The sequence below is a fragment of the Ixodes scapularis genome, unplaced genomic scaffold (genome assembly GCF_016920785.2).
Source record: "Ixodes scapularis isolate PalLabHiFi unplaced genomic scaffold, ASM1692078v2 PGA_scaffold0__279_contigs__length_252992795, whole genome shotgun sequence".
Lineage (NCBI taxonomy): Eukaryota > Metazoa > Arthropoda > Arachnida > Ixodida > Ixodidae > Ixodes > Ixodes scapularis.
In genome coordinates this window covers 230,765,313-230,788,938 of record NW_024609835.1, presented here as the reverse complement: position 1 = coordinate 230,788,938, position 23,626 = coordinate 230,765,313, and positions in this window count along the sequence as shown.

Here is a 23,626-nt window from a genome sequence, read left to right as displayed (position 1 = left end):
ATACACTGGAGGGATATACAGACAAGAATCTGCAATATTAGCAGCTTGATGGGGTCCGGGGTCCCGTAACAACGACAGCAGCAGCTTCCCGGAAGAGTCATAATACAGTCTACTGTAAAGTATGATACTACAAATTAATAAACTTTTCACGGTGCTGCAGCTGCTCTCCTTAAAAAAAAGGAAAGCAATTCAGGCAGTCTATAGAAGTTCCATTGACATTTTCGCGCCTCTTTCATATCCGTATCTAGTCCCGTCATATCGACATTTTTTTATTTGGCTGTATTTGATTATCATTCATACAAATATGTATAAAGTTCAGACAATAGAAATTCTACACAATTTCCATTACCACGTCCCGATAAACTTTTTTTTCAAAATTTGTATAGAATCTTTATAGACTATAATAGATAGGAGAATTGGATACATTGCGGAGAAGCGACATCACACTTAGACGTATACTTCTTGGTTTGTTTGCTTTTTTAACTGTGACAAATATTTATCGCCTTTCGCAATTTTTTATAGTTAGAGATGAAGTCCACCAACCCTTATAAACCATATTTTGTAGAAATTATGTGCGAAAAATATACCATACTTGAAGTATTTTTATCGTGTGATGTTTCTTGTGCAAGGGATTGATTGCCTTTCCATTGTGGGTATATATAGTGGTGGAGTGGTCAACACAAGTGAAATGCAAGGTTGGTGGGTGTTTTCTGACGTGTGTGTTTGTGATGTCTGCATATATGCACGTCGTAGGTGGCGTAAGTGGTGTGTGCATGCTTCGATGGGTGTATCACGACAAACCTAAGCCATGTACGTATCATGACACACCTCTATACACTGATTTCTATAGAAATTCTGTAGACATTTGTTGAATACTACGTTAAGGGCTTCTTTAGTAAAAAGGCGAGTTCAATTTTTGTTTTGAACTCGTAGTTTTGTATTTTTACTTTTTTTAGGTAGATTACATAAACACATATCTGTGGTGAGAAACCAGCAATTATATATTTGAATGCTGTAGTAGCCAGCCAGGACGTAAGGACCACAAGAGCTAGGAGGAGTTCGTTTCGTTACTGCTGAGTGTATTTGTGTACTTCATTTTATTGGAGGATTTTGGCATCAGCAAAAGATTTCTTTCAGGCGACTTACAAACAAAACTCGACAGAAAAAATCGATTGGTCATCCCATTGCATGGGTTTCTCCGGCCCCTTTGTATTAGTCAAGCAGAGGGTAGGGGCGGGGGTGGCAATTTGATAGCTAAAACAGGACACCTCAGCATCACATTGAATTGCAATGCCACATATACATTTGAACATGTCTCTGAATGCATACATCCATAAAAACACAGTTACCCGGGGTATGCCAAGTTCAATACTGCTCAACGTTTTTTTTAAAGATTTGTGTGTGTTCACACATAATTATATGGTGTGCTTAACTTTACTGACTGGTTCAGCCGTGGTAAAATTAAATAGTTTATTATTCAAGATACAGTTTCCGTGTATATTCAAATAAAAATAGATTTATAGTAAATCACACTAATTGTGACTGCAAAAAATTTTGTAAATTATTGAGCAAGGTTCGGAAGTCTGTCAAAAATTAGCTTCGCTTTGGGCTTTCTCCCTAAATTCTAAGGATACGGATGAAGAAGTATCCCCGAGAGAAATGTGGTGTCTTTATATACGCTAAGCTATCAATCCAAATGCTTAGAGAAATCAATTTTTGCTTGTACGGTCGTCTCATACCAGGAACTTCACCGTTATATATTCAGCTTGAAGATTTCAACTACTGGATATCAAATAACTAGATGCGTCTCCAAAAAGCAGCTGTTAGTAAGGTATGCGCATATGCTTAATAATATATATCTATATATATATATATATACAAGATATTGTGACTAGCCAACCACTGAAACATAAAAATAACCTACAAAGTGACTAAAATAACGGCCAAGGTATTGAAATCTACCGCAAAAATCAGTTTCTTTACCCATCGTTCTGCGATTTTTCATGGCGTTCGCAACACTTAGTACATTTTTACTATAAACTTTGCAAAGAGCGCGCATACCTGAGAAAAAAGTAAAAACAAGCAAAAGGCTTAAAACCTATGGAAACGCAGCGAAGCCACCGGTCCTCAAACAATAGGGCGCCGTTTGGCGCGGGAGACAAGAGATGGCGTAAGCGGTCGCGACGTCAAATGCCGCCAACGAACGAGCATATTCCGTCTCGGAATGACGGGCAGTAAGGACATGTGTGGTTCCTGCTCCGCTCAGCTTTTTGTTGGCAGACAACAGTTTCTTCACTGTTCGGGCATCTGTGCCCTGCGCTTCCACTGAAAGTGTATCAATGTCACGGACGAAGACTACGATTTGCTCTTGAAGAACTAAACAAGTTCGTACAAGTGTTCATCATGCACGAGGCGAAAAGGCGTCGACTACGTACCGAGCACCGATGACTCGTCATTTGTCGGGTCTCCGAATGCTGAACTTCCAGCGGTCGGCAGTGGTGAAGGTGACTTTCGCGAACTTCTTAAAATTCGTTTGAATAAGAAGACGAGCTTTCCGCAGACGTCAAGTGGTTGAGAATAGATAACGAATCCCTCCGTGTGCAGCTAGCACAAAATAACGCCTTGTTGTGAAAATCTCTGCCTCACGTCCCGGAGGCCGTGCGTGGCCCTGCTCCGAAGTCGTTTTCGTCGGCGGTGCAGCTGCCGAACGTTCGTCAGCGAGATGCGGAACCTCCATCAGCGCAGCAGCAAAACCTGGCTAGTGTATCTGGCTCCCGACCCGAAGAGTGGCCATATCTGCCCGAGCGTCGGCAGACAGTTCACGAGGGTGGGTATATGATTGTTCGTCCGAAGCAAAAAAACGAATGTCGTTGAGGGGACCCGAGCGGAGAGCAGTCTGGGCGTTGTACAGTACCTCGCCCACCGAGGAGCAGTGCTTTCTTCGTTTCAAGACTGTCCGCTTGAAAAACGGCATCCAACGTTTGTGAGGTGCTCGAGAATGTCCTGCAATGCAAGTCAGTTTAGTGCACTAGACTTTGATCTAAGTACGACAGCTACGCTTATTTCCACGTTTGTGTGGATACCGGCCGTTTCAACATGATAAATGACCAAAATCTGTGGCCTTCTGGGTGCATTTTCCGGCCCTTCTTTGGTGCTTTCAAAGTGGACCCGACTGCCACTTCGAACTTCGAACAAATAAGCCTACTCGAATGTCTTGTCACTGTCTCGAACGTGTGACTATGTACAATCAAAATTTAAGCGGTCTTCGAACTAAATCCCATATATTTTCAGCTGGTGTGAATGTGAATAACTTTGATATCTATTGTTTGACAGAAACGTTGCTACAGGCAAACATTTCCACATCTGAGTACTTCGATAACAACTTCAGCGTGTATCACCAAGAGAGGGCGGGCGTTAAGTCCGGCAAACGTTTCGGAGGTGGTGTAATCACTGCTGTAAATGCAGATTTTGTTTCTTACGGAAGAGAGGACTAAGAGAATTACGGCGAGTGTGTGTGGGTTGAAGTAGCGACGAAACATAAAGTAAGTTTACTGCTTGGTAACTACAATTTTCCTCCAGGATTCAGTGAGCCGCATTTTCTGCACTGAATCAATATGCTTGAGACAAATTTAGACGCGTTTCGTCATCGTGTTCTTCTCCTCGCATATTTTAATCTTCCTGGTGTCATCTGGGAATCCCAGCTTATAGGTTACAGGAGTCTTGAGCCGACAGGAAAGGCCGGTTTGATACTTGACTTTCTAAGCTTTAACTGCCTTTCGCAGATAAACAGTTTAATAAACCCTGCGGGTAACGCATTCTACCTATGCGTTACTAATGACATGGACGCTGTGATTTCGTCAGCTGACGCTCCAGTGGTTCCAATAGATGTTTGGCATGAGCCGTTTGCAGCGACTGTAAGGTTGACTTTTCAGTTTAAATCTACGGGCAACTCTTTGTCTTTTACCTTAGGCGGGGAAATTATCTGGATCGTTGGAATGACTTCGCAAACCTCGACTGGTCTTTAGTTTTAACTAACCCCGACGTAAATTCAGCTTGTGATGCTTTCACCCAGCTTGTAACTGACGGTGTAGATCGTTTTATTTTGATTAAGAAAAATAAACAACACAGGTATTCATGGTAGTTTTCATATGAACTGAAGCGCAAAATGATAGAAAAATCGCGGTTTCATTGTCAGTATAAACGTAGCAATGGGGACATATAGTATGCGAAATTTAGTCGTGCGAGGGCAGATGTAAAGTTTATCACAGAGATAAAAAAAATTCAGGAAAAACACTCAGAATGACTAACTAAATAATCCTAACAATGTTTGGAAGTATAAAAAAGATGCACTTGAAATGGGAGCCAGGAAAGTTACGTTGACGGATGATAACGGTTTTCACTCTGAACCCGCTATTGTATGTGGCATGTTTGCGTCATACTTTTCAAGCGTCTTTATCCATGATATACAATCTGCAAACCCACGTACACAAGCGCCTAATGGTGCTCACTTCCCGGAGGCTGATAGCGTTCTCGGTCATTTCAGCATTGATCATGCATCAGTGAAAAAACGCGTTAGACGTTTGAAACCAAAACTTTCGTCCGGTTTCGATACCAAACTAACATTTATTGCTAAAGGCTATTCAGATGCTTTTGTAACTGTCTTGACTTACCTTTTAGGGGCGAAGCTCCTTAGGGTCTAGCCTTGTCCATCCGTCCGGCGCCCGTGCTCCCATCGATTGCACTGCCCCCAGGATCGGCCCACTTTAAAAAAAAAAAAAAAAGTAAAAAAAAAACGTACGCTCGCACGGGAGTTTAAACACAGGACCGCTTGCTTACGTGGCAGACGTCTTAACCACTACACCACACTCCAACTATTTTTTTTTTATTTCAATATACAGACATGTAGGTCATACACTGGTCGTACGCCACACTTCAACGTCGCATGTAGCCGCTCAACGTCTATATAGGATAAGGCGCTGTGGTCAAATGCGTATATAATCGCGTTAAACTTTGCATGCTTTGGCTCAACGTTCATAGACGAGAGGGCGCTGCGGTCAAATGCTCAACTGCCTATATAACCACGATCCATACCACACATTCTCTTTCTGTCATGGACCGTTGACTTGTTTACTTAACCGGTGGAGATGCGTACCCACGGCTTCTAGCGGATCCAAGCTGATCCGCTAGAAGAACCACAGGCTCTGCATTTGATCGACCATAAAGCAGTAATAATGAAGTCGAAACGCAACCCGGAACTCAGCACTACCTATGAGCAATAAAAAAAATCAGCACCACCAGCACTACCTATGAACAATGAAATCAGTACCATCAGCATCACCACAGCTTCGCCCCATCAACGTCATTCACCACATGGAGATGCGGCCTCTTTTTTTGTTGTCACTTGAAAATTGCATTTTTTTGCATAAATAATGGAAGTCATGAGTTGCAGTGCTGATTTTCAAATCGGGGAACTCATCAGATGTTGCCAACTATAGACCTGCGTCCTTACTGTCGTTATTTTCAAAGCTTTATGAGAGCGTAGTAGAAATTCATCTTTCTAGTCGCTTTAAAGAAATTTTAAACGATTGACAACATGGCTTTATTAAGTCTAGATACGTAGAAACGAACTTGGCCGAGTATTTTAGTTACGTTGGTCCCATCTTCGCCAACTGTGGTCAGGTTGACGCCATCTATTTTGACCTGAGCAAGGCATTTGACCTTGTGCATCGTGAACTATTACTTTCCAAGCTGTCAGAGTATGGAGTGTCTTTGCCATCATGTCTGTAGTTCAAAATATACTTGACTGGGCGCATTAACATAGTTCGCGTTAGCGGTGAGCTATCGAGACATCTCCTTCAAATGTTCCCCAGAGTTCAACTCTGGGAGCTTTGCTATTTAATATTTTTGTTAATGACCTTTATTGTTCTGTAAAACCTTCCAAATTGCTACAGTTCGCCGATGACATTCAGATATATAGACGTATCAATTTGGATGCTGATTGCAAACTTTTTGCTAAATAACATATCTGCAATCTCGTCACGGTGTGAGATGCAAAACTTGCGTTTAAATAGGAAAAAAAAACGCTTGTCATTTCTTGAGCACGCAAAAAAATGCGGTCTCAATTTGTTGTATAAGTTAAATAATGAACCATTATGCTGAGTGGATTGTCTGTGAGATTTGGGCGTCTATGTGGATTCCACCATCAGTTTTGACGCGCATTTGTCAAATTCGGTGAGTTCATGCTTCCGACTTTTAGGTTTGTTTTCGAGAATAACCCGCAATTTCAAGAAGCCCTCGTGTCTTGTCAGGCTTTACAGCTCTATTCTGCGTTCGACACTTGAGTTCAGCTCCGTGGTCTGGAGCTGTTTGAGCGTGGCAGGTTACGAGATGTTGGAACATGTTCAGAGGAAGCAAGCACGCATTGTGCACGATCATTCTTACGGTCGGCGGATTTTTTTTCTTTTTTTTTTTTTGTTTAGCCACGAGTCAATTTTCCACAAGAGTCAATTTTCCACAATTTTCCAGACAGTAGTTGCTTGGTGAAATCTTCGAGATGATGTACTTTGCACAAAGCTGTGCATGGAACATGAAATTGTTGTAAGCTTGCGTCTCTGCTCTCTTTTTCCGTTCTATGCGTGAGCAGTCGCAACCACAAGTTCTATGTGCAAGACCTTTGGTCACTTTTCCTCGTGCTCCGTATTCAAAATAGTTTTAATATACTCAGCGTAGAAATTGATTTCTTCGTCAGTGAACGCTCGTTTAAATGTGCCCTAAGCATTCAGTTTTATTAGGATCACTGTTTTGTGTTTCCTTTTTGTACAAAGAGTGTATTTGTGCTACCTGCATTCAGGCTTAGGCTGTTCCTGGACACAAGTAAGAAAAAATAAAGAATATATCGCCCAGAGCAGGTGTCAAATACCACACAATATTTTCGACTTGAAAGCGGTGCGATCTTTTCTTGCTGTCAGTTGCCGATGCAAGGTTTTATCATTCCTACTAATAAACCACAATGAATGAACACATAGCCTACTAAAATATGCTTTGTTGGGTAATTTCGACTTTTTTTTTCGGTGCACTTATGTCGCTTGTTTTGCAGTTCCTTATTGTTACCGCGCCTCCTTTTTGTTCTGCGACTGTCACTGCCTGCGGAACGCTCGCCGGTTTTAAGTCTAAAATATCGTGTGCTAGTGACGCCGGCTCTAAACCCCGTATGCTCGGTCGTTGACGGCAGTTGGTAACGTGCACTCTTGTGACATCTCTTGCCTCCTGTGCAAAACGGTGCCCTATTGTTTAAAGACCGGTGGCTTCGCTACGTTTCCATAGGAGTTAAAACTTTTTCTTTCTTTACCTTTTTCCCCAGGTGAGATCGCTCTTTGCAAATTTTATTTTAAAAAATGCACTACCTGTCGACAACGCTGGAGAATATTGTAGCACAACAGGTTGAGAAATCGATTTTTGCGATTGATGTAAAAAGTCTGACCGCTTTTCGAGACATCCTGTACATAATGGTTTACTTCTTTACAATATACATGGGCCAGGCATTTTTCTCTCATGAAACATCTTGATAAGCCTGAAACAAGAAATTATCGATGTGACAAAAATATTGATTGCGTAACAGGTAAGTAAATCTAAAAATATTTGTTTAGGTTTGCTTCGCTACAGAGCAAGTAAAACGGAATCCCAGTGATCGATTAGGCAAGTTATACGATTAGAATAAAACCTGCGTCATCCGCTGGATAAATACGCATTATTTTCCACTTTCTCGTTGTCCCTTCGCACATCGTATTGACCAGATCTAATCATATTACGAGCTTCGTCCTCCAGTGGAACCCTCATATTGTTCGACGGGATTCGTTCTCTTGTTATCTGCAGAAAGGCAACCTAACATTTTTTTTTAAAGTTTGATAACACACAAAAAACATATTTTAAAGATTTACATTAAAATTTCGGTCATAAATGAGGGTGTGTGTCACAGGAAATATAACAAGTGAAAATCGTCTGGGTACAGGACAAGGTTATCTCACATTTTATAGCCAGTTTTATAATAAAATCACATAGATAAATGTTCGTAGCAACTATTCTCAATCACATTAAAGAAAAAGGAAATATGGTTTTATCAGAATCGGTCACCGATTTCTCCAATCTTTAGCCGCACTTTGAAGCGAACTATAGTTAGATATTTATTTATAGCTTAAAAAAGGAATCGCAAATAGATTTTTTTTTTTTGTTTGAAGAACATTTTTCGGGAACTTTTGTTTCTCAACACACACACACACACAAAAAGTCCTGAAGAAAATCAAATTTTCTCATTAAAGATATGTGCAGCGCAACTGAAAAGAACCAAAGAAAAAGAAAACAAAAAAGTGTATCTGATGTGCACTTTGTAAGATGCTAATAAAAAAAAAAATACTCGAACGCGGTGTACTGTTCCCGTTAATTACAATGGCGGTTTCTATTTAAAGGCGCGTCGTGCGGGCCGGGCACCAGACGCAGGGCCCGAAAGGAGGGTGGCCGTTTCCCGCACGCGATCCCCGACTCCGTCAGTGCGCGGGAGGGGGCCCGGTGCAGTCGTCGGTAATGGGACGGGGCGCCATTTCAACGGGCTTTTCCATTAGCGCCGTCACAGAAATGCAGCCACTTAGCGACGTGTCGTCGTAGCTCAGCCTCCCCGCTCCGTCCGCCCAGCGGCACGGGGAAACGACGGCGAAGAAGAAGCAGGGAGAATGGACCGACCGGCTGTGTGTTGATTCGAGCTGATTGTGGGCAATTCGCAGCTCAAAATGACTCAAGTGCACCCGCGCCATAGTAACGAGTTTCGACGTTTCGCTCGTCGCACGTTCCGGAAACGAGCTTGCTGCAGCTTCCGAATGGGAAATTAGGGGAGTGTCGTCGACGGATGGTCACCGGTCAGGCGCGCTCCTACTCGACGCCGTTTCCTTCGCCCAGTTGCGGCGATTAGCAAGATGGGAAACCGGGGAAGACGGGAGGATCAAAAAAATATAAATAAACGAAGAGATTTCCAGGAATTCCTCTGGCTCAGTATGGAGCCGCAGTCGGAGCGCTGGAGATTGAGTGAAAGGGGTTTGAATATGCGTTCTTGGATTACTTGGCGTCAGCTTATTTTAAACTGCGTAGCCTCTTTTTTTTTTTTTTTTTTATTTATACGAATGAAAGTGGCACTCCTAAGGTAATAGACGAAACCTGCTTTAGGGATTTAGCGAAAGATAAAAATCACTTATTGACACTTAAGCATAGGTTTGTAGTGCCTCTAAATATAAAGGAGTGCGAATAACGGCACCTGTTCCGGACAGGAAATGTGCATTCCCTTGCCAATACCACTTTTTACATAACAATAATTCACATTTCAGAGACTCTTCGAAGAGCGAAGTAAAACGCTCCAAAATTATCACACATCCTATAACATATGTCGCCCCATCCAGCGCTATGAAGGGGGTCCAACTGTCTTTACCAGTCGGGGTTCTTCAGTGTCGACTGCACGTGAGCGAGCAGGTCCCGCTGTAAGGGGAAACCAAGGGTCGCCAAGGGAGTGACCCACTACACAAGCCTCCAGGGGTGCTGATGAGGGGGGGTGGGGATTAACTGCAGTCCCACAGGAGAAGAGGTGTATGCAGAAAGCCCCCGCAGCGGGGTCAAGTAGGGAGCCCAGTGAGGGATCGTTAATAATGAAGCAAGTTGAGGGGGGGGGGGGGGGGGGGGGGAGATGTTAAAGCTTGCGTCATACGGTGCCTTCAACATAGAAAAAGATAGGTCAGGGGGAGGAAGGGTTTTGAGAGACTCGTGTAAGCAAGCCAGGACATATCGTCGCTGAGCCCATTTTTAAATTCGCTCTCCTAACAGCGGAAAAATGTTTATACGTTTACAGGTGATGTGTGTTTACCTTATTTGTTCCGCGTGTTGTTCAAGTGTAATTTAGTTTCTGCCAAATTTGAGACATGCATTGAACAACGCGATTCTTGTCACTTGATGTTTAAATTGATTTGCAAGACAATGCGGCAACTCGGACAAAATAATTTAAATTATTTAATGGAGCAGAACCCAGTTACACACAAAATGTAAACGTCAAAACCATGAACTGAAAGAAAGTAAGTGCGGAGGCAAGCTGCAGGCGAAATATATTTTTTTCTTATTGGAGAATGTTGCTGAAAATTACTATTGGCTTTTATTACTCCAATAGAGGTCAAATATGGGGTTGAACGCAAAGATTTTCCTTCCGATAATTTTTGTATCGACTTGATTATTTTTCTCCAAATTGGAATGGATTTAAAACGTTTTAATAACCGTTTTAATATAAATCACAAAGATCACACAGGCGAGCTAGTTAGCTTACAACATCTTGAAAACCAGAGACTAAGCAACAAAATAGGAGAGGACGTAGAGGTGTGTCGTCCCACTTCTTGATCTTCCCTCTCTGGTTTTTAAAAATGTTGATTTACTTTGCGTGATTTTGGCTCCTTTTCATTTTCTAATTTTGCATCACAGCTGTATTGGTACCGGTGATTGCACTTTAATTAACCCCGAGCTCGTTTCCAACTAGGCAGGTATGTCCGCTTGATTATATTTAAGCAAAAATAAAAGATATACAAAGAATATGTTTGGCACTTTTTGTGCTTTTGATTAAAGGGTAACTGCAAAGAAAAAAAGTTTTTTTTTTATACAGCCTAATCTGGACAAGCATGTCAAAAGAAATGTTTTCGCGAGAAAAATCATTTTTACAGCAATACTTATTGTGTGAGACTGATTTTAGTCTGCGGCTATTTCGCCCGTTTTAAATCGCGCGCCACAAAGTTGGGATTCCCTGGCGTTGAATCCCAATCGGCAGCTATACTTCTCATTAGCTAAGAATTTGATTGACAGCTTATATCTTGGTTGTTAAACCTTTGTTATATGGTTCAAATTTCTTTTGAGCGGCATATTTTTACATTTAAAGAATAACCCATGTGATAATAGTTATTGTTATTTACAAAATGTTTACAAGACGGGCAAGCAAAAACTCCGCCATTCTTTCATGGCCGCCGAAGTCTCCGCTACCGCCTGACTCGCCTACCTCAACTATTCGTTTTGCCGATGTGATCAGTGTTTCGTGCTGACCCAGGTGCTTGAGTGAGACTTGTTGAAGTGAAGTAATGTGTGTTAAGCAGCTGTCAAAGGTGTTAGTGATAGGAAGCGATGTTGGGTTTTGGCTTTCATATCGCGGTTCTTTCGTTTTCCTCTTTGCTAGCTTAGCGTGTTTTTTTGTTGTTTCTTCGCGCTTGCATGTTCAAATGCTTACTTTTCGGAGATGTCAGATGACTGATCCCGACAGCGAGCCTTCCAGCAGCCATGTCGCCCCGAAAGGAATGCTATTTGTCTGAAGGCAATCAAGCGTTCGCGTATCGACAAACGTGTCCAGTTACGTTTTTGTCATATCGCTCCGGAGACCGTCGAAATTCGCACCTGGTGCCCCGGGTGCCCCGGGGGCATCGAACGTCCGCGGCCAGACAGCTGTTACGTACAAAACCTGGTACAGCCAGGTGATTACGTAATAGCTGTCTGCAGAAGCCCTCGGACGTTCGAATTCTGCGTTAGCCGACATATTTTTTCTCTCGGCTTTTGAACCACCTTACGTAAATTGTTTGAATGAATATGTACTGTTTCGTAATTCTTGGTTTGTGACCGCGGCTTTGTAGATTATCGTATTCGTTCAGCTGGAGAGACGCAAACGACGGGCATAACAAAATTGGTTGCATATTCCGCATACCTCGCAAAACCACTTCCCCTGTAACCTTGCGAAAAGCGCGGAACACGGAGTCCGCACCGACACGACTTCCCAGCCTTTTACCTTCTTCAGAGGAGTTTGTACCTGGTAGTAGGTATGTCTTCTGAAACTTGAAACTAGGTGCAGTGCCAGAGAGGCAAGGAGACAAAGTTCGGAAAGCTTGCTCGCCCTCGCCGATTTCTGAACTTTCAAGCGATTGTACCGTAATAAATGCACAACGCCTCTACCCAAAATAAAAAAAAGAGCACTATGTTCACTATGTAAAAAATGGCCTCAGTTCATCCATCATTGGGCATGAAGGAAATCTTGCCCAAATTTATTCACACCGCACGATGAGCGCAGCACGTCACTGTGCAAAACGCAGTCCAACACGAAGCATAAAAACGGCAGATTTAGGGCAACAATTCGAAGTTCATTGTTCAATTAAAATGACGTAATTTTGTTGAAAACGCCCGCAGCTTTTTGCTCATGGTATGCGTCGGGAATCTTCCAAATTTTGAGACGGAACGAAGGGAGATTTACTTTTAAAAACGCTCGCCGCGTCCTCCTGGACCAGTTTGACTGAATCAGCTGACGACGACAGGACTGAAGCCATTTAACCTCAACCCCACAACAGCCAATTTGCGCTCCGTGTTGGGTGTCTACTTCCAAAGCACTGCACCACACACACCACGAACGTTTCAGTTCTTTGTCGCATCGCCGTGTTGCACCAAACAGAACGAGATCGCCGAAGTCAACGCAGCGCTGTCGTGAACGTTGGCTTGTGGTTGCACACTCGTGGACCCTGTGACTCCCTTCGTTTTCAAAGAACGCACGACGATTACGAATGATACTTTGCCTCTTCCGGGAACATCACAGGGGCACTTCTCTGGTCACATCTTCGCTATGTGCTCTCAAACCCCGCAGCTTCTCGTGTACCGTCAAACCAATACAATACCGGTGCCGTGTTTAGCGTGCATTGTTGGCAGATCTTAACGGATGTCGAGACGCTGCGTCGTTCAAGTCAGCAACCAAGTCAACAAAAAATAGCAAATCCAAGAGTGAGGGGCGGGGCGTAGTTCTCCTCCGCGGCGGTCGAAAGAGCGGGAGTTTCAAATGTGGAGGTGTTCTGACTCAGACTAAATTACGTCCTGTGACGTAAATATTGCTATTTTTTTTTTTCGCGAAACATTTGTTTTGTGACATGCTTGTCCCGATAAGGCTGTTAAAAAAAAACACAATCTTTTTTCTTTACAGTTACCCTTTAAGGGCAAAGTGTGTTGCATAGAAAGTGACGCAATACAACCAATTACACGCATACCAGTTTTTTTTGTATTTTTTGTTTGATTCGACAATTCAAGAAGCGCGGGAAGTGGCGGATACCAAATGTGTAATCACTACCCGCACTTAATAGGTTTGCGGCATTACCCGTTAACGACACAAAAGGACAAATCGCGAAGTGAGTGGCGGGAAACAAACTGTACGAGTTCTTTCTTTATTATGCTATAAGAAACAAAACATGTTTTATTCTTGCTGTTGTTTTTATCGGGTGAACTGGTTAAATATTTCGAGTGGATGGGTTTCGAAGTATATATGTGCGCAATAAAGATCCGGGAACTACAGGTGTTACCGACTGCTTAGGCAACGAAGGGCCTGGCAGTCCCCAAGCCTCCTAGTATTTCTCCGCAACAATTGAGGCTGCCCCATTAAAGATTTAAACAGTCGAATAATACAACAGAGAGCAAGAAACATGACATATTAAGGTACGCCCTGCCATAGCCGCGTATATACTGATAAAGCCCGGCAGATCGCCACGCGTATTGGCCACCAAAATGGAATCAGTGGAGGGGCAGACAACGCATGAGAGGAGAGCCACATGACTGGCGCCCCGCTGCGGCGAGACGCCGAAACACACTTCTCCCAAGCGAACAAGTGTGTTTCGGGTCCTCGGCGCTGCAAAAGCTGTCCGCCGATCTCCAGATTCCCCGAGAAATACCTCTTTGATGCTCTGTGCTGCCGGATCCTCGCGCTCCAAATCTCCGGCCGTGCACTCTGTGGCTCCGTCGTCAAACTGCCAGACTTCGTGACTATAAAGGAAGCTGTGGCCCTGTGTTGCCTATGTAATTTAACATCAACAAGAAAACAACACGATAACGCCTATTCTATCGGATTGCAAAGAGCTATTCACTGTCGCCAATGTTTACTAACAGTATATCTAAAAAAACTGGACGTAGCTTCTTCTTTTCGCAGTTTTCTTCCTTCTTCATGAGATCATTTTTGATCCTGGAATGCCCTGATTTGATGGTCTTAACACGGTCATAAGGTGCTTGGGGAGGGCCGCGCAGTTTTTTTCTAAAACTGTCAGTAAGTATAGAGGCTGTATTTATTTTATTTATTTATTTATTTATTAGTGCATACTGCAGACCTTTCAAGGTGCAAACAGGGTGGGCGGTAAACATAAATAACGCTACAAAAAACAATGGCTGCACATAAAACAAGAAACAAATGGTGGGAAATCTGCTGCACAGAAATACAAGATATACAAAAATACATATATCAAAATTTGGTCAATCACAAAGTTGTAACAATGACCCATCAAAATATACAATGGCATATATTACAGTGAAGCTTCAAGGCTGAAAACTCCATCAAAATATTCATTGACAAAAATACTACAATGAAACTATTAAGCGGCGAGGGTCACTGGGACAGATAAAAGGATTCCAATGATGAGTCTAAATCAGGTGATGAAAATAGTTCCAGGGGCGATGAATTCCACTCATTTACTGTCCTTGGAAAATATAAAAACTTAAATGGTGTTTGTACGTGCGAAATAGGCCGTTAAAGAGTAGCGGTGAGTGTGCCTTCTTTGCCTGGTTGAAAGTGGACTAACGTAAGAAGTGGAATTTAAGGAAACCTTAGAATTGACAAGTTGGTGTAAAAACTTTAAACGGGCAATCTTACGTCGGTGTTGGAGGGTAGGTGTCTTGTTTGTCTGCATTACTAATGATAGGGAATCGGTGCGTTTGAATTTCCCATAAACAAAGCGAACAGCGCGTCTTTGAACTTTTTCTAGAATGTCGGAATGTTTTTTTTTGTAGATGGATCTTATAATAGAGAACAATGTTCGAGTTTAGGTCGAATAAGGGAAGTGTAGGCTAACAATTTAACGTTTGGGGGGGTGGGGGGGGGGGGGGCGTTCTTAAGTTTATGCCGTAGAAGACCAAGCTTGCGGAAGGCTCCCGAGGAAACATTATTCACGTGATCGGAACAACTGAGGGTTCTATTGATAGTAACACCAAGGTATTTAAAGTGATCAACTTCAGAAATGAGAAAGTCATCAATTGATTAGGAAAACAACAGAGGATTTCTTTTATTCGTAATATATAAAAAAACGGTTTTATCCAGATTTAACTTCATATCCCACAGGTTACACCAATCTTGTATCGCACCAAGACTTGAGTTAAGCAAGCGCTGATCAGATGATGAAGCTATACTTTTAAATAACACACAGTCATCCGCGAATAACCTTATACTTAACGCAGAATCAACTGCGTCAACAATATAATTTACATAAATTAAAAACAGTAATGGCCCCAATACGCTGCCCTGTGGTACCCTGACGTTAAATCCAGCGTTTCCGAACAACAACAACCCCCCCACGTCGACGAATTGTTTGCGACGTAATAAGTATGAGCGAACTCAGTTGACGATTGGCGAATAAAGACCTATACTATAGATTTTTAATGTTAGTTTGCCATGGGGAACCCTGTCAAACGCTTTACTGAAGTCTAAAAAGATAACATCTACCTGGCCTGCCTTATCTATTATTTGTGCAAACTCATGAAAAGTAGCCAGTAATTGTGTAGTGGTTGAAAGGCCTTTCCTAAATCCATGTTGAAACTGGATCAGTAAATTATTTTCACATAAATGATCTCTAATGACGTTACTGATAATGTGCTCCAAGAATTTACAACTTGTGCATGTTAAAGAGATAGGTCGGTAATTACTTGGTGATAGCGGGTCCTTTTTCTTGAAAACCGGTATTACACGTGCTCTAAGCCAGTCATTTGGCAGCACACTCGAAGAAAAAGAAGCACGAAGGATTATAGTCAAAAGGTTTGCCGCTATTTCTGCGTACCGGCGCAAAAATGAATTTGGTACGCCATCCGGGCCGCACGACTATTTTACTTTAAGGTTTAACAACATTGAAAGTACGCCTTGACAAGATATGGAGTCAGCAATAAAAAAAGAAGAAATGTCATCATACTCAGGCACGTCAGGGGCAGAAAAGACCGACTGAAGGTACCTATTAAACTGCTCAGCAATTTCACCAAGATCGAAAATCAAAACGTCATGTTCTTTAATCTTATCAATTAACTTTTGATTGTTGCCGAGGTACCTCCAAAATTTATCTGGATCATTTTTAATGAAGTCAGGGAGCGTGAATGAAAAGTAATGGTGTCTCGCCTGTTGTACGTTCGTCCGTAATTCATTTTGAAGTTGAGGAATTCGAGCTTTATTGCGGTTCCCATTTTTTCTGAGCCGCTTGATTCTACGCTTTAAGGGGGTACTCCGCCGATTTTTGAGCTACCTCAACTAACTATATTTTCTGACTCCCAGGCCTTTACCCTTTCTGGAATGCTATTTAATATCGTGAAATTCATAATAGCTATTGCGGAATCGGCAAATGAAGATGATGAAAAAACAGACATTCAAGTATACCCGCCCTTTTCAGGGCCGTGACGTCAGTGGAAGTTCGGCTTGCCAGTCGGGCGAGCAGTCTAAAAAGTAGATTATGCCAATTATTTGTTCCGTGCTGGAGCGCGGGGACTGGAGCGAGCTTTCAAGGCATTCATTTGACACCATGAAACGGCTTCAAATCAGTTGGGAACAAATTCTACAGTCCAAAGAGTGAACCCCTTCACTTCCAATGACGTCACTTTTTCATTGTTGCCAGTGGAGACTTTCAGTTTGAAAAACACGGTGAGGACCAAAATTGTAAATTCAACAACTTCGTGAAAAAAATTATTTTGACCTAATATTTGGAATACTATTATGGCGATGTTGTTTGGCGAGTTTAGCAAAATGTCAAGCAAATCGGGGACCTTGAAGAAATCGGCGGAGTACCCCTTTAAGTGGATTATAGTTCGATTAATCCATGGGTTGCAACGCTTAGCACGTTTACGTACATTGGGAACAAATGTATCAATGCAATAAATACATGCTCGTTTAAACTTATTCCAGAGAATATTAACATCAGAGTCATTAAAGTCGTATAATATGTCTTCTAAGTGAATAATAATGGAATTATCATCAGAACGAGAAAAAATTTTGAGAATCTTAACTTTAGCTTTTTTGTTGGTTGACTGGATGGGTAATGAGCAACGAGAGTGAACAAGCTTGTGGTCAAAAATACCCTGCTCAACCAAAACTGTATATTCTGTACTACCTCGACTAATAAAAACTAAGTCCAGAATAGAACCACTAAATCCGTGCTCATGTGTTACCTCATTGACAACTTGCAAGAGGTCGAAAGCAAACATGGTGTCAAAAATAATGTCAGTGTTTTCACAACAGCCAGGTGACAGTTTCACCCAATCAACATTGCGTAAATTAAAGTCCCCAACAATCATTTTGTTACTGTAGGGGTGAGATGATAAATGATTGTTCAATTTATGCAGAAATTCAGGAGGAGAATTAGGAGGTCTGTATACAGCATACAATATAAAAGTATTACCCCCATATGCTAACTTTCAAACATAAGCTTTCATGTTCATCTATTTGGTCCAAAAGCGCTACATCGATGTTTTTTTTTTTAACACAACAGCTACTCCCCCTCCACGTGATGGGCGGTCTCTCCTAAATATTTTGTGAGATGCAGGAATGATGCTATCATCAATAATGTGGTCGCAAAGCCATGTCTCCGAAATCACTGTAATATGGGGATCGTGGGTTAGCAGCAGTGACTCAAGCTGTTCAACTTTTTTCACAATGCTTCGAGCATTTAAATTTAACAGACAAAGTTGTTTAGCCATATGGGTTTTCTGGTTGTCAATTCGTCGGATTGGGCAGTAACAGAGCGGGAAGTTTTACACGCCCGTTCTTTATATCGTCCCAAACATACCAGTCATCATTGACTCGCAGTTTGTCGTTAGAGATACCTTTTTTCCTGCCGTCTTATCGGCTTTTGCACTTTCCCAGAGAAATCTTCGTCTGAACAGAGTGTATTGTGAATAGTCATTCCTTATTTAAATAGTCGTTCCCTTTAATTTCTTTGCATTGTGAAGGACAGCTTGTTTTCCCCATAATCCCGAAAAAAAGAAATAACCGGTCTTCGGCCACTACTTTTTCCGTGCCTATGTATTCTTGCGATCGAAGCACATTTCACTCCAAGCCTTTGCTCAAGGACTTCAGATATCACTTTGCTCCTTAATTGCGACTCGGTTTCTGTCTCTGTTTCCGGAATTCCATACACAAGAAGATTGGAGCGACGGCTTCGATCTTCAAGATCGGCTATTTTACGGTTTTGGGAACTAAGGGTATCCTCAAGTGTTAAAATGGTTCTTTCAAGCACCTCGATTTTTTTCTGTTTTCACCCTAAGTTCCTGCAGTAACTTGTCAACATCGGACAATTTCGTACACAATTCATCAACTTTGGAGTCTGTCGAACTCTGTTGATTTCGGAGAGTTACAAGTTCAGTTTTTATAGCACTTTGTACATCCATGATTTGCGCGAACATTTGTTCAGTCGTGGGACCCGGATTGGTCTCAATATCACCACAAAGAATAAGTTTGCACACATTAAAACAATCATTAGCAATGTCAAGCTTCTTCTTTTCGCAGTTTTCTTCCTTCTTCATGAGATATTCTCATTTTTGATCCTGGAATGCCCTGATTCGATGGTCTTAACACGGTCATAAGGTGCTTGGGAAGGGCCACGGACTGTTTTTTTTTCTAAAACTGTCAGTAAGTATAGAGGCTGTATGTAGCCTATAACAAAGCTAAAATACTGATTTCATGTAAAAAAGATCCGTGCTGGGTCGGATTACCATAAATGTGAAGGCTCATGAAGCTCCTGGTAGCATCAGCTAATAGTCAATGTCTGCTTAAAGAAATTCAATGCCTTGCGTCCTAAGTTGACGCTCCTTGTTTCGTGAGTCGTTGTTTTGGGTTCTTGCCGGAGAATGACTCAACATTATGATGCCAGGTAATATATTAACGTTCTCAGATCTCATCACGCCTAGCGTTGTTTAAACCGCCAGTGGCCGTGCATATGCGTAATTTGAGCCCTCTCAACGACCGGTTCGTTATAGATGTTAACGACCGCTAGCGGCCTTCCACATGCATCTTGGAGTGCCAGCCATTTTGTACTCCGTCTGCGCGCTCAAATGAAAAGCGTATTCTCAGCAAAAAGAATGCGCTTTTTTTCATGCAAGCGGTTAAGAAGGAAACAAAAATCGCGGTCTTGGACCTTTGCGTCTGCGTTTTATGCTTACCACCCGTTGTTTCCAACACCCCAAACGGCGGGTATGACACTATAAAACGGCTGCACACAGAGCGATTGAATAGGAGCTCGTGGTCGCGTACTGGCGTCCCAATAATAAAATCCAGCTGTAGCCCTCTTCCCCCCGACATTGATGACATATTCTTCGAGACGCCAGGGGACCCACTTTCCGAATTCTGTTTTTTTTTTTTTTTTATTTGATGGCCCGTTTTATTTTATTTTATCACAGTTCCAAAATGTATTTTTCCCCTTCAAATCCCGATTTTACAGATCCTTCACTCAGTTCTTCCTCTGTTTTTGTAATCATTTTTGTTTACGGTTGCTGTTGCTGCTTTGTTGACCTCTTAATGCGCCGCTACGTACAAAAAAAAAAAAAAAAAACGTTTACGCTTTAGCCTGCTGGAGTCATTTCTGTTTTCTTTTATTTTCCTCTGGATTCCTTTTTTTTTTTTTTTTTTGTTATTTAGAAGTGAGATTGCTTATTCAACAGGGGATTTGGTATGGCATAGATTTCGCTGAAATTGCCGACGGAAGCCCAGCCAGCGGTGGATTCTGAGCAAGGTTCCAAAATTACGCATGCCCTCCCCACTCTCCGCCCTCCACCATTTTTTTTTTTGTCCCCTTTGATTTTTTTTTATGAGGCTTTTATTGCTCGGTTACGTTTGCGCCCCCGCTCTCGCGCGCGTCTGGCGTCCCAGATTTAAACTGGCGAGCGAGCGTGAATTATAAATGAACCCGCAGGACCGGGCGTGTTGATAAATCGCCAGCCTCTTGAGGTTCGTCACGTGGACCCTCGCATATAGAGCGGGTAAATGATTGCTCACGTTCCGAATAACGGCGACCGCAGAACAGACCGCTTTGGCCCCCGGCACGGAAAATAAATAAATAAATAAAGATAGGTTCAATGAACAAAATATTGTAAAGCTGTCGTTGCATTATCGTACACGCCAGATGTTTTTTTGCATTCTGTCCGATATGAGAAAGTTTCAATCTTCATATAAACAGTGGGGAAAGAGGAGCTGAAATATGAGAATGCGTCTTTGCCTCTCGAAAAGAGGTTAGGTGCATGCATGCGTTGACGTAGGCGGGCATGCTGCACGCATATGTGCATAGGCAACGTACGGAGACACACAACATCGCTCACGGCAAGCGCCGCACATACACGCAAGGCCCGGCACAAAGAAAGCGAAGAGCTGAATTATAGAAGCACACGCGGGCCTACCGATGGGCACACGTAAGAGCACGCCAATGTTTTGGGGCCGGTCTAGACTCGTCTGCACTAACCGACTTCGACCAGGAGTAATGGTGACCCATGGTGATCATTCCCACGGGCAGTCCAGCGCTCGTTAAGAACCTTGTAGAACTAGACTAAATCAACATCGGTGCAAGTGTACTCATATGTGTGAAAAAAAAAAAGAAAGGCGTTTACAAACCCCTGTAACGCCGAGTTAAGGCACAGCTCTTGAGGTGGAGAGAAGGTACGGAGGGACAGGTAAGCCCCTCTTCCTCTACCGTACCCTCTCCTCCTCCTCTCCTGCTCCCATACAATTTAGCGGTAAATTTTCGCTAAATTTTCAGCTAAATCTATTGGAAAAATTTCCTTCTAAATTCAGCGGAGCGATTTTTCCCCTAAAGTTAGCGGGGAAAATTTTACGCTTAATTTAGCGCGGATATTGTTCCGCTAAATTTAGGGGGAAATTGTTTTGCTCAACGTAGCCGGAAATTTTTTCCCCTAAATGTAGCAGGAAATGTTTTTTTTTTTTCGCTTAATATAACGGGGAAGCTTCTCCCCTAAAATTAGCTGGTGAAAATTTACGGCGACGTGTAGCGGGGAAATGTTACGCTCAATTTAGCTAGGAAATTTAGCCATAGTTCCACGCGTGGTTATGTCATGAGTAACGTCATTATGGAAAACGTCTCATAATGCACTCCCGCTTACGCCAACGGCGGCGGCGACGCCGACGCCGGCACCGCTTAAGCTGAAACCGGGCGCCTAAGAGCTCCGCTCTTAAAAAAACAAAGAGGTGTGAATGACTGTCAATCATGCGAAGTGCAAAGTATGGAGAGAAAAAATTATCGCTAGTGCTGGTTCATAAAAAAAAAAGAAATTCAATCATGTCTAGGCTCGAAGAAAGTTTAATATCAGACGTTATTATTCAAGTCGCTAAAGGCCGCATCGTTTGCTGTGTTTTAAGAGTTAAAACCGTTATGTCTGATTTCGGTTTTAATCGCACAGTGCACAACGATGACAATCCGAGCACACGGGCCAGGGGATCCGAGCAGAAAGACACTCTCGAATGTCACGAGAGGTAGCCGGTCGCTCATGGCCGGACCAGAAGAAAACCACAGTAGTAAGAGTTGTTAATGTATCATAAGAATAGTTTACCACTCATGGAAGTCGACCTCTATCAAATTGTTTGTAACTGCATTTCCAACCCATTGCGTTATTAAAAATATAATCTTTCAGAAGGGCACTGTTCTGTGTGCTTACAATCGGGTAAGTTAATGGTTCAAGAGCATCGGGAGACTGACGATTTTAAAATGACAAAGCAATCATAAACGTTTCAGGACCTGCGTGGCCACGCAGTTTAATTAAATATAATATGCCTCTATGAAGCCATGAAAGGGAACTGTAACTTTTCCTACGACGGGTACGGATGCATTTTAGTATAACAGACTAATTGTCTAACAAGAATGATATCAAAAATGACCCGAACCCTTACTAGACATGTGTTCCGGAACCTATAGCAAATTTGAAACATTGTGCTTTCTCCATCACCTTCTGAACAGTTTCTAGGGAATAAAGTTCCATCCCGTAATAAATAGAGAAGCAATGCTTTGAGTTCATCGAGCGTGTTGGCTTAATACTTAATACGAAGAAAGCAAAACATACGCGGGGCACTGAGACAGACATGTGCCCTGCATAACGTTGTCTGAACGAAAAATGCACCGCACAACGCGATGCTTGTTTACCATATATTTGTCTTGGATGACACACAAAATGTGTTGTTTATTTCACATATTTTTGATCAGTTTTACACTTAGTGATATTTAATAAATAAATGTGGCTCACATTGTCAAAAATAGTATTACATTGAAGAGAAAGGACGAAGATGTTGCTCAAATATGAATAGCACGTCTCGATTCCTGAAGCTGAGAGCAATAAATTAAGCTCATTCCAACCACCGTTATTCATCTGGAAGTTAACCATATTTTTAACGCAACATTCGTTGGTGTATATGCGGATGGACCTCAACCCTTGAACGCCAAAGCAGACGTCTTCCATCTTCAAACGGTATGGCTTCCAATTCTGGCACACAACCCAAAGTCGTTCCAGTTCCACCGCCGCCGTCTTCTATGGTTATCGAAAACTCACGTGACCCTGGCCTTCCTCTTTCATTGACCTCCGTGCCGACTACTGGCAGAGCAGCGTCGTCCAACTACGACGCCAGGGCGTCGTAGCCGGACGATTATGAACATCTCTTACTTTTTAATTGTTTGAGGGAACTAAAATCTCATAATTTAGCATTTCCCTATTTAAGTTTTATGTTTCGAAAGTACACGTCGGCATAAAATAGATATCGCAATATATATATATATATATATATATATATATATATATATATATGAAATGCGTTTCGCGAACAATTCGGGCAATTTGTGAACGCTACGGAAGCTACATTCGATTCGCGAAGATCAGAACGCGAGTATAATCTAAAATTTTCAGCTTCGGCCCGATTCGCGAAAATTTGAGCGCGCGAAAAATAAGTCGTTTATAGTATATACAAGTATATACTTGTGCGGTTTTCTGGACTCCTAGGACGATCCCATAGCTGATATAATTTTTACATCAAAGCACAGTTTCTCGAAAAGGCTGGTCGCTTTTAATATAAATACGATGAAACTGACAATGACAAAATGGCATCCCCTTTGAATGGTGTCCCAAAGATTTCTTTGCACAAAAATAAGCAAACAGCCTAAAAGGTGCTACATATTTTTTTTTTTCATTCATGCTTGATGTTACGATATACAATAAATGCCTGGATTGTGAGTCGGATGCGGTTCCACATTTTGCGGATGTACTTCGGATACGGCTACAAAGTATGCGGACGCGGATCGGACGCGGACCGGATGCGGATCATCAAACCGCTATCCGCGCAGGGCTCTAGTTAGAACTAAATTCATCCAAATGCCAGCTTCACAGTTAAAAAGGTTAATGATTTTGGGTACATTGCCAAAATGCGCGGTGTTTTATCAATCCCAGACAATATTCTTGGAGGATGGCCGTCCAAACATTCCCAACACCTCAAACTTCGAAATGCGTTAGGACTTATTTGGTATATTGCTTCTAAGTTCGCCGTTTA